This window comes from Nannospalax galili, unplaced genomic scaffold (assembly GCF_000622305.1).
Source record: "Nannospalax galili isolate Female #2095 unplaced genomic scaffold, S.galili_v1.0 scaffold287, whole genome shotgun sequence".
In the NCBI taxonomy this organism is placed as follows: domain Eukaryota; kingdom Metazoa; phylum Chordata; class Mammalia; order Rodentia; family Spalacidae; genus Nannospalax; species Nannospalax galili.
This window is the reverse complement of record NW_008357493.1, coordinates 1,823,676-1,835,772: the sequence shown is the minus strand read 5'-3', so window position 1 is coordinate 1,835,772 and position 12,097 is coordinate 1,823,676.

The window sequence follows — 12,097 nt, the reverse complement described above, 5'->3', positions numbered from 1 at the left end:
TTGGTAGCTGGGAAAATAATAATAGAATGTTTTTTTTTTAAAAATTAAAAACAAATAAAAATTAAACAAACAAAGACAGCCAAGTACTGTTGAACTGTCATATATGTTTATATTGGCTGGGATTTTAGCAAAACATTTGTTTGTTAAATATGGTTCATAAGATTGTAAAGGAGAGGCCTTTTTCCAGGTGTTTTCTGTGGTACAGCTTGAGAGAATGTGCTGGCTTGCCTATGGAAGGTTCTCTTGTTCTCAAGCTACTTCTTTTCTTATTCTGCTTCTTCTTTATAGGGCTTATGGGCCTGGGTACCTCATCTGGGTCTATGTTTTCTGTGAATGACCTGCCACAGTTCCAATCACTGTGGCCTTTTCTATCTTTGCTTCACCCATTCTTCACTCTTTCTGCTCACCTTTACTGTTAATTGGTAGGCCAACTTGTGGAACATATGTGTTTGGTGGAAAGGGAGTAGAATTTTGGTCCTAAATTAAACCAGAGACACTGGGAGGGATATGAAAATGTCATAGACAGGCAATACCTCTGACCCCTGTGGATACCAACAAATCCAAATCTTTTCTCAGGAAAAAACTCTTCAACTATGGCCACCAGGTTTTCTTCAGATTAACACCAACCAAATGTGAACTCATAACAATAACTTTATCAGATGCATAGCATAAAACATCACTTTATTATAACATTCAGCGAATTGAAGGATAAAATATTCACAAGCTGGTAAGAGTTTAGCTAAGATAACCAAAATTTCAAAATGAGATAATATGAAATAATCAAGTTGCTTCAGTTTTCCAGATGCAATGTTAATGGTACATAATATTCTGGAAGATAGTTTGGTTGCTTCCTATAAGACCAAACAGGTACTTACAATACAACCTGACAATTATACTCTTGGGCATTTATCCCAATGGACTGAAAATTTCCATACATATGCATGAGTGTTTATATCAGCTTTATTTGTAAAAACTCCAAACTGGAAACAATCAAGATGCTTCAGTGAGTAGATATATCTTCATATAATGGAACAACATTCAGCAATAAAGGGGAGGGAACTACTAACACATGAAACAATGTGAATGCCTCTCAAGGAAAGTATGCTGAGATAAAAAAAAACCCCACATTCTTGAAAGGTCACATAGTCTATGATTCCATTCAGATAATAGTTTTGTCATGATGACAGTATAAAGATGAAGAGCAGGACTTAAGGGGAAGGGGGGAATGAAGGTAGGTTGGTGGGATATAAAGGATTCTTATGGTAATGGAATTGTCCTGTATCTTGAATGTAGTAAGGGTAACGAATCGTGAATCCGTGCTTGTGGTGCCTAGATCTAAACACACACACACACATACACACACACACACACACACACACACACACACACACAAACAACAACAACAACAGCAAACTGGTGAATCTGAATAAGATTCATGGATTCTGTTAAGATAAATTTCCTGGCTGTGTTACTATACATGATTCTCTGAATTTCTTCAGTGTCTGTTGTAATGTTTAAGCCCACACTCCTAAAGACACCTGAGTTTTGGCAAAGAGACCAACAATACACATTGAAGAAAAGACAGCATGTTCAACAAATGGTGCTGGTTAAACTGGATAACTACATGTAGAAGAATGAAACTAGATCCTTATCACTTACCCTGCACAAAATTCAACTCCAAATGGATCAAGGGCCTCAATTAAGACCTGGTACCCTGAATATGAACAGGAGAAAGGAGGGGATGGATGCACTAGAACTTATTGGCACAGGAAAGGACTTTCTGAACAGGCCACTGATAGTGCAAGCATTAAGACCATCAACTGATAAATGGGGCATCATGAAATGAAAAGGTTTCTGTACAGTGAAGGACACCATCATTCATGTGAAGAGATAGTCTACAGAATGGGAAAAGATCTTTAACAGATATACATCTGAGAGAGGGTTAGTGTTTAGAATGTACAAAAAACCTCAAAAAACTCTTGGGACTCAGGTTTGCTCTGCTTAGCGGGGACCTACTGGCTTTGGGGCAGAGGGACTTGATCAGCAACAGAGTCTTAGACCCTGGGACCTGTGTCTTTTCAACAAGCTGATTTATTTTAAAATTCAGATGGTTTTTATACACCCCAAGGAACTAGCAGTCACGTGGGATATGGCAGACACAAAGATTTAGGGTACAAAAAACAGGACATTTTGTGTGTTAGTTGGTGCCAGAAGGATTCTTAAACTTTCATTCAAGGTTATCAATGCCCATTTGGTAATTTATTGGCCACAATGTTTTCTTTCTTAGAGTTAAAAGCATGGCGAACTTTTAGCTTTTAGCCGAGTAGTAAACCTTTAACCTGGCCTAATCTCTTAGCCAGGGATAGCTGAGTTATTTGTTCAGGACAAGAAGATGAGCTAAGGGTTGTTGACCAAGACGCTTTCCCACAGAGCAGGGAGCCTGCACTTATAAGCAGGCCACTTTCTCCTGCCAGTCTGGCAGTGTTCTGCAAGACAGGGATTATCAGAGCCACTGTTTTCAGCGTCCCTCCCTTTAGCAGATTTTAGGCTCACCTCACCCTAGGGCCTGGCATCCTGGTTTCCCACAAAAAACAAAATATCAAGAAAACAAACAACTTAATTAAAAAATTGGACAGGGAACTAAACAGAATTCTCAAAAGATGAAATACAAATGGCTGAGAAAAATTTTAAAAAAGTTTCAACACCCTTAGCCATTATAGAAATGCAAATTAAAGCTACATTGAGATTTTATCTTATTTGAGTCAGAATAGCTAAGATTCCAAAACAAAACAAAACAAAAAACAAATGACAACAAATGCTGATCAGGATGTGAGAAAGGGGAACACTTATTCACTGCTGGTGGGAGAAAAAAACTGACGCGGTCTTTATGAAATTGAAAAACCAGAAGTAAATCTACTATATGCTTTGGCTATACCCCTCTTGTATGTATACTCAAAAGAGCCTACATCCTCCTACAGAGATACCTCCTTATCCATGTCCATTCTCTCTTCACATGGTCCAAGAAACAGAATCATCTAGATCTCAATCAACTGGTGAATGGGTGAGATGATGAGTGGAACATTAACACAATGGAATATTATTTAGCTGTTAAGAAAAATGAAATTCCTAGGTAAATGGATGGAGCTAGAGTCAATAATTCTGAGTAAGGCAACCCAGATCCAGAAAGACAAATGTATCCTGCTTTCTCTCATTTGTGGATGCTAATTTTGAATCTTTATATAGGTACATTTCATTTGGAATACTCATAGAGGTTAAGAGACCAGTAAGGGGCTAAGGGGACTGCATTAAAGGGAGGGAAGATGAAACAGTGATATAAAAGGGCAAAAGGAAATAATGGAACAAGAAGGGGGTGGGGAGTGGAGGGCAGATCAGAGGAGGGTGTATGGGGAGGGATAACTTACACTAAAGACCTTTTGAAAAAGTCATATGGAGCTGGGCTGATGGCCACTTGCTCTTGGTCACCCTCTAGAATTTGACAGACAGATTTATTTGCTGAAGACACGACATGCTTGAATCATATAACATGGAGAAATCAAGGTGGTACAGATGTGGAGCATAGCTACTATTATTGTTCTGCTAAGTGGACGTAGTATTAAACCAACTCCTAATGCCGTTGATATACTGATTAGTGGATATCTCATCAAAGATGCTTCTTTTGTCAGTAGAGGGTGAATAATACACAGACTCATGACTGGTCAAGGTACAAAGAATAAAAGACTTCAGAATTCCCATTCCTAGATGGGACATCTATGTCACATGCTCTCCTCCAAAGGCTCAGGGATCTTTGCAGAAGAGGGGTTAGAAACAGTATAAGAACTAGGGGTGGTGAATGACTATAATAAAGTAGTGTTTTCTGGGCACCACAGGGAAGTTGCACATATGACCTCGCAGTGGTTATGAGTACACACAAGAACTGTGAGAGCTCAGTCCAGAAAAAAAATCCCAGCATGAAGGGGGCAGGCAGGCAAGAAGCCCCATCTCTAGCCAAGGAGTTATGGCATTTGATAGATTCTGTGAGAGGGAGAGTCAGTTTTCTTTAAGGGTGTGACCTCTAGTAGGTTGACCATGCTTCAGTGGATGATCCCATACCCAAGAGTATATGGGCAGCACAATATTGCCCATATACTCCATGGGTCTTAAGAAGAATAAATAAAGCCAGGCCTGGTGGTGCTTGCCTTAATTCCAACACTTAGGAGGCAGAGGCAGGTGTATCTTTGTGAACCTGGTCTTCATAGACAGTTCCAGGTCAGCTGGAACTGGCTACACAGAGACCCTGTCTCAAAAAAGAAAAGAAAAAGAAGAAATAAAACAGAGGACATAAGATTGGGTGGATAGGGAAAAGTGGGGAGTGGATAGTTACAAAATGCATTATATGAAATTCTCAAAGAATTTATTAAAATATTTTTATAAAAGAATTAGATGGAATGACTGACTTTACTGAAGAGTAAGACTTTCTATAAAGCTATGGTAACTAGTATCACCTGTTTATGGTCAGGCATTAGATAAACTGAGTAATGAACTTATTGTCTTCCTGAGTTATAGAATCCTAAACTGTTTAATAAGCCTGTTCCATTCTCCTATTTGTTGCTGTGATAAAACACTCTGACCAAAAGCAACTTAGTGGGGCTGGAGAGACGACTCAGCAGTTAAGAGCACTGGCTGCTCTTGCAGAGAACCTGGGTTCAGTCCCCAGCACCCACATAATGGCTAACAACCATCTGTAAATTCAGTTCCAGGGGATCCAATTCTGACCTCCGCAGGCATTGCACAAATATGGGTGCACTTACATACATTCAGGCAATATACTCATGCACATAAAATAAAATTAATAATTAAAATGTTAAAAAGGAAAAAAATGCCACTTAGTGAAGGAAGGAGTTTATTTTAGCTTCCAGGTTATAGTCTATCATTGAAGGAAGTTGGGGCAAGAACTCAAGCAGGATTCTGAAGTGAAACCATGGAGGAATGCTGCTTGCTGGTTCACTCAGGTTCATGTTTAGCTAGCTTCCTTATATGCATCTCAAAATTATTTGCCCAGGGCATGGTGCCACCCACAGTGGTTGGGCCCTCCTACATCAGTTAACAATGATGACAATCCCCCACATATCTGCCCACAGACCAATCTGATCTGGGTGAATCCTCAACTGAGATTCCCTTGTCAGATGACTCTAGGCTGTGTCAAGTTGACCACTGAAGCTTACTAGGATAGAGCTTTGTGGTTGAGACAGAACAAAGTGTCATTTTCACAGAGGAGCAGCCTGGCATGGACTGCTGAAGCTACAGATGGGTATGCATGCAGGAGTATCATCACAGGGCAGGATATGCCAAGAGCGTGAAGAGGATAAAGAAAAAAGGAAGCAGAAATAGTGTTGGAGCCACAGTAGAAGAAAAGGGATCCTATGTGGAGTTGGTCTAAGGTGGCCGAGTCTGAGATAAGTGGAGCAGATGCGCATGCATCCAGCACAGGCTCCTGAAACACAGTGGAATAACATTCTTATGAGGACATGCCTTAGAATATGTGACAGACATACAAATTCTACAAAATGACGAGTTTCAAGATTGGGGTGGTTAAAGGCTGAGAAGCTTAGAAGAAAGAGTCGTAGCATCTAATTGAAAGCACATGGATACAAATGGGACTCTCTAAGATACCAAGGGTCAAACCTAGCCTTAGAAGGATGAGAATTAAAACTTAGGGGCATGTCAAGGTTAATTTTCTGCTTTCTGTAATGAACTGTGGATATGTGTGGAATGCCCTTATTTATAGGAAATGAAGCCTGACATGTTCAGTGGTGTTGGGGTGTAATAATCCACTAGGAACTGGCTCTCAAATGACTTAGGGGACAAAAATGTGTGTATAGTACCAGCTATTTTTCTCTGTTTGAGATTGGTTTAAATTAATTTTAAAAAAAAATCAAAGCCATTCATTATCAGTGTTCTCAACGGCAAGTTTCAGTGTTTTGTTTAGCTTAATCTGTTGTTCTTGTTCCCCATAGTTAGGCACATGTAGACTCCTATTTCATTTGAAGATCTTCAAGGCCCCCGGGGAGCAATTATTCTCAATCTGGTGTTCACTTCAGATGGCCGTATTTTCCTTGGGTTGAATCAGATTGCTGACCCAGTGAGGGAAAGAGCCATCCCCAGGAGACACGTTATGAAAGGCCATCTGCCCAGGTACAATTTTTTTTTAAGGTTTGCATTTCTGTGTTCTAAAATATAGAGCTGTCATATACATGCATGAGGGCATTTAGGGCCATCCTCAGGCAAAATATTGCAACTGTACTACCTTCCAAGCTGGGTAGGTCCAGGCAGCCCCCTTTCCTGCCCTAGCTATTCATATTTGACAGTTGGGTACCATATCCCATCTTCCAACACTGATCTTCCTATTCTGCCTTCTTCCTTCACCTGCCTCTCATGCACATATTCTTTTTAGCATCCAGGCGTATGTGTTTACCTTTGCTTGTCCCCATTCAAAGTTTCTGAGTTTCTTATGATCACCAAGCCTTACTTTGGACTCTAACTGGCTGTTATTCTTTTTTGTTTTGTTTGACTTTTATTGAATTTTTGTTTATTTCATACAAAACATCTTAATCACCTTTATATACCTTCCCCCATCTGCACCCCCCACCAGATTTCATGCATTCTGTCATTTATGTTAAATCCTATCAAGTTAGTGTAGCTAGATGTCCCTTAATGCAGGTTCATGTACTCATCAGTCTACCTAGAGTCTCCCCTTTAAAGAAGATCTACTTTCCCTCACCCAGCACTAATCTCTTGGCAGCTAATTACTGGTTAGCTCAGCAGGTAGTTAGAGGAAAGGTATTATTATTGTTCTGGATCTCCCATCCCAATTGCCACCAAAAAATTTTAGGAAAAACAGATTCATTTGATGCTTATGAAGTCTTCAACAACACTGGGTTTTTGGAATTCATGTATATGCGTGTGTGTGTGTGTGTGTGTATGTGTGTGTGTGTGTGTGTGTGTGTTGTGCTGTGTGCTTGTAGTACATGAACATGGGTGCATACATGTGGAGGCCAGAGCAGGACATTTGGTGTCTTCCTCTGTCACTCTCCACCTCATTGCTTGGAGACTGGGTCTCTCACTAAACCATGTTTTGACTAGGTTGTCTGGCCAGGGAGTTCTGGAGATCTGCCTGTCTCTGCCCTACATCGCTGGGGTTACAGGTGTGCACAGCTATGCATAGGTTTTTACCCAGATGTTGGGGATTTGAACTTAAATCCCCATGCTTACATAGTAAGTGCTTTTACCACTGAGCTGTCTTTCCGGCCTTGTTTGGGGGTTATTTTTAGAGCCATTTTATTATGGTTTTCTTCAAGAAAAAATAACTTCCTTCAATTAAATGGAAGAAAATACTTTAAGTGTGAGTTGAATTTAATATAAGCATTGAATGCAAACTTGATTTAAACATGAAAATATCTCTGACATGCAGTTGGCTGCTTTCTAACTCACAGCTATAGTGTTCTGCAAATTTTCTAGAAGGGGTGTGCATTACTTTGCCATGAACAATAATGGAATATACCAAGAGTGTATAGATGTATATTTCAACAATGAGTAGAATAGTGGGAGTTTTGGAGTACACAGTGCCCCATAGGAAGATTGGTGGAAAGCCATCTTTCTGATTTTTACCCCCTTTAAAATGCACTAGATGCACAAGCACTTTTCTTCGTAAAAGTCAAGATCATTGAGTAGGAGCGGTGCTCACAGACATCTATTCTTAGGATGCTGAAGACAATGAAAAGGTGTTGCAATGTGGAGTTAGTGGTACTTTTAGTGAGAAGTCCTGCTTAAGACTGTAAATATCACTGAACAAATGACATGGCTAAAAGCTGCCAAATTTTCCTTCAAGTATCTTTATTTATGTTTCTTAGTACAAAAGCAAGTCATTGTTTTCAATTAGTTTTATAGAGTTTTTACTTCATCATCTTCTATTTTTGACTGGTCAAAAATTAATTGTATAATTCACTTGGTACATTAATATTGAATATGAAGGCCAAGAAGCTTTAAAGTCTAACAGTAGTTTAAATATAACTTGTGAGATATCAGGAGACTTATTATAATTTATTTAGGAGATAAATAAGTTCCATGGAGAGTCTTTGTTTGGAAGGCTGATTGATGTTTGCAAAGCACCTTGAGCCACTGATACTTGAGAGATGATCATTAAATTATTTATTGGGTGGTGAGTTTTGTTTCTTTGTGAACATCTCTCTTTACATCTCTGCATTGCTCACATATTCATAATGGCATTACATAAAATATTTCTCAAGCCATACATGGGCGACCCACGCCTGTAATCCCAGCACTTTGGAAGTGGAGGCAGGAGGATCAATTCAAGGTCATCCTCAGCAACATAGTGAGTTTGAGGCCAGTATGTGCTACATGACACCCTGTCTTACCCTTTGTCTCTTCTCCAACCCCCCAAAATGCATACACACAAATTCCCTATTTATCTCTGATTTACAATAGGATTTTTTGGTGGAATGCAACCATCTTGTGTATTTCTGCTTTGAAGATCCAAACTCTCCATCGGGCATGCCATTGAAACTCTTCAATCTGGACATAAAGTCAAATAAAAAGCATCCAAATACTAACTTCAGATGAGAACTGTTTGTGTTTGGAAATAATGTGAGTAGTGTAATATTTACCTGCATTTTATCTCTCAATCAGTTCCAAACTCAGAGACAGTTGAACGTTATGCTTCGTAATATAGCCTCCCCCGACTCTGTACCATATACTTGTGAAACAACTCTATTTTTGGTCTTTTCTGAGAAAACATGCCTTCCTCTTTTGAGGGAGAACCTATTTCTTTCCTACATGAAAATTCTTATTATAGTTAATAGTATTTGGGCTCTAAAAAATGATTATGTGTATGGCTGTATACCACAGGCACATGTGGGGAGGTCAGAGGACATCTTTGTGGAGTTTGTTCTCTCAGTCCACTTTCATGTGGGTTCCTGGGATCGAAAAGGTCTCCAGGCTTATGTGGTAAGCACCTTTACCTACTGCATCATATCAGTGGCTTGTGTATTCAGTCTTTTATTACTTTAAGATTAACATGGCATGTAAGCTAGAGTTCTTCCAGGTTTGTTTATTTAAATTGTTATGAGGGAAGGTGACCCTGTTTGTCTTTGATGTCACTATGGTGTTTTGTATATTACTTCTTGCATTAGTTGCTTTTCTCATCATTTGACCAAATGCCTGACCTAAGAAACTTAAAGGAGGTGAGGTTTATTTTCACTGATGGTTTCAAAAGAATTTCATTTCATCATGGCAACAGGAAGGCTCAGTTCATTGCAGTGGGCATATGGAGTGGAGGTCCTTACATGGCTGTGGACAGGAAACAGAGTGGGATGATAAGGAGCTAAGAATAATATGTTGCCAGGGATCTGCCCCAAGTAACCCATTTTTTTTTCCAGTTAGGCCCTACTTCCTACAGGCTCCATAACTCCCCTAGATAGCAGCACTGTCTGGGAAAGTGAGGCTCAAAACGGGAGCCTGGAGAAGACATAAAACTGTTTAGAATAAGATTAAACTATAACACCTAGTGATGGTTAGTCTTCATTGTCACCTTGACTGGATTTAGCATTCCATGTATATATACTTCTGGATATGTCTATGAAAGTATTTCCAGAAAGATTTAACTAAATTTGAGTGACACCATTCCCTGAGGTGGGGTCCCAGACGGATTAAAAATGAAAAAAAAAATTCAGCTGACCACCAGCATTCAGTTCTCTATGTTTCCTGTCTGTGGATGCAGTGGGAGCAGCTCCCTCACACTCTCATTACCGTGATTTCCCACCATGATGGGACTACATTCTCAAACCATTGTCCAAAATAAAGCTTTCCCTTTTTAATTGCTTTTGTTGGGTGTTAGGCCACAGTAACAAGGAAAGTAACTAATACAGAAAATTGCTGTCAAGGAATGGCTCTGTGTTATGAAAAACCTGACCATGTGATTTATAGGCATTTGGAACTGGTTTGCAGGAGGAATGTAGAAGCATTTGGAGATGTGGTCTAGAGAAGCCCTAGACTGTTTTAAGGTGAGATTAATGAACCATTCTGGTAAGCATTTGGAAGACCAGCATACAGAGAGAAATGTGGACATGGAGTCCCAGCCCATGAAGTTATTCAGAAAGGATTAAGGACTCTTCAGAAAATCAGGCAAGAGGCCATTCACATTACATTCTGGCAAGAAAAATCTGGCTTTATTCTACTTAGATTCTGAGAACTTGAAGGAGGAAATAGTAAAAAGAAATAAACATTTTGTTTGATGGAGGAAACTTCAGGACAGGATAGTAGTCGCACTGTGGCATGGTTATTGCTCACTGTTTTTTATTCAGGTCTACAGTAAGAGAGAGCAACAAGAGAAGCAGAAAGATATGAAAAATGTACAGCTTGGAAGGGAAAGAAGAATGAGATTTTAAAACTATGGACAAGCAGAAAGCAGAAAAGGCAGCTATAATCTATAATTGTTAATGAGACAAATAATTTTAAAGAGAAATCTAGTGTTCTGCCCTGCAACAATAGAAAAGATGCCCTGGGAGTAAGAACGCATCCCGTGAAGGTTCTGGCTTGTAACAATGCAAGTATATTTGAGAGGAGAGATCTTGAAGCGAAAATGTTACTGAAGGGGTTCTTTTATCCGAACTGTCTTCCTCTGAGCAAAGTGTTATCCCAGAATCAGCCTAAAGGCATACTGATGCTTCAGGAGCTGTGGTCACGGGAACAGGCTAACTCTTCAGTTAGAAGCAGAACCTGGTGGTGCCATCCACATGGTACTGTTTCTTTAGGCACAAAAGATGCAAGGGTTGGGGGGCGGGTCATGGAGGTTAGCATCAAGCTTCCAGAAAGCCACCAAGGCAAGATAATTTGTGGAATGATCAGAGTCCTGACAAGGAGGCCTCGAGAGGCCACTACATGAAGCTGTTAGGGTGAAACCTAAATGGCAGTGGAGAACACAAGATATTGGAGATTCCAGAACTGTGGGGCATCTTCTGAGAAATGCTCCTGCACAGAGTGAGGTTGGCATAAGGGAGTCTGTACATGCTACAGGTAGTAGAGTTGGACAAGCAGGGCCGCCAACGACTATTGGCGCCCAGATGATTGCATCATGAGCACCAGATGTCAGATATGAAGCTATAGAGTTTTATGTTTCCTTTGCTGCGTTTTTATCTTGCTTTGATATGATCTTTCTTTGCTTTTCTCCTAGTCCTGCCTTTTAGAATGGGAATGTTTATTTTGTGCTGTATCACTCTGAAAGTATGTATTATGGATTTTTATTTTACTTTATTATTATTTAAAAAGACTTTATTTATTTCTAATCTATGTGTATGAGTGTTTTGCCTGCATGTATGTAAGTGCACCACATGTGTACAATGCCTGCAAACGTTAGAAGATGACTTCAGATTCTCTGGAACTGGGGCCATGGATGGTTGTTAGTTGCCTTATGGGTGCTGGAAAATGAACCTGGGTCCTCTGCAGGAGCAGAAATTGCTCTTAACTGCTGAATCATCTCTCCAGCCCTGGATTATTATTTTATAAAAGCTCACAGTTAAGAGATTGCCTTGTGTTTCAGAAGAGATGTTAGTCTTTAGAACAGTGTTGGGGCTGCTAAGACCATGAAGAGTTTGAGAGCTAAACCAAATACATTTTGCATTATGAGATGAAAGTGAGACTTCAGGGTCCAGGGGTGAGATGTTATGATTTAAAATGATATATTGAATGTCACACCTCTGGTTGTGTCTGTGAGGGTGTTTCCAGAAAGGTTTTACCGAGGAGGGACAACCCAGCCTGAATGTGGACACTGCCATCCTATGGACTGTAGTTCTGAACAGAATAAAAAAGAGAAAGTAAACCAGCATTCATTTCTCCCTGCTTCCTGAGTGTGAATGCAATGTGGCCAGCTGCTTCATCTTTCTGCTTCCCTGACTTCCTACTATGATGGTGTCAGAGTTCTCTAAAGAGACAGAACTGAAAGCCTGACGGATTCTGGGAGATCTTAGTCTTCAGTCTACACTGGAATCCAATAAGTTGGTTATAGCAGTGAGAAGAACTCACCAAT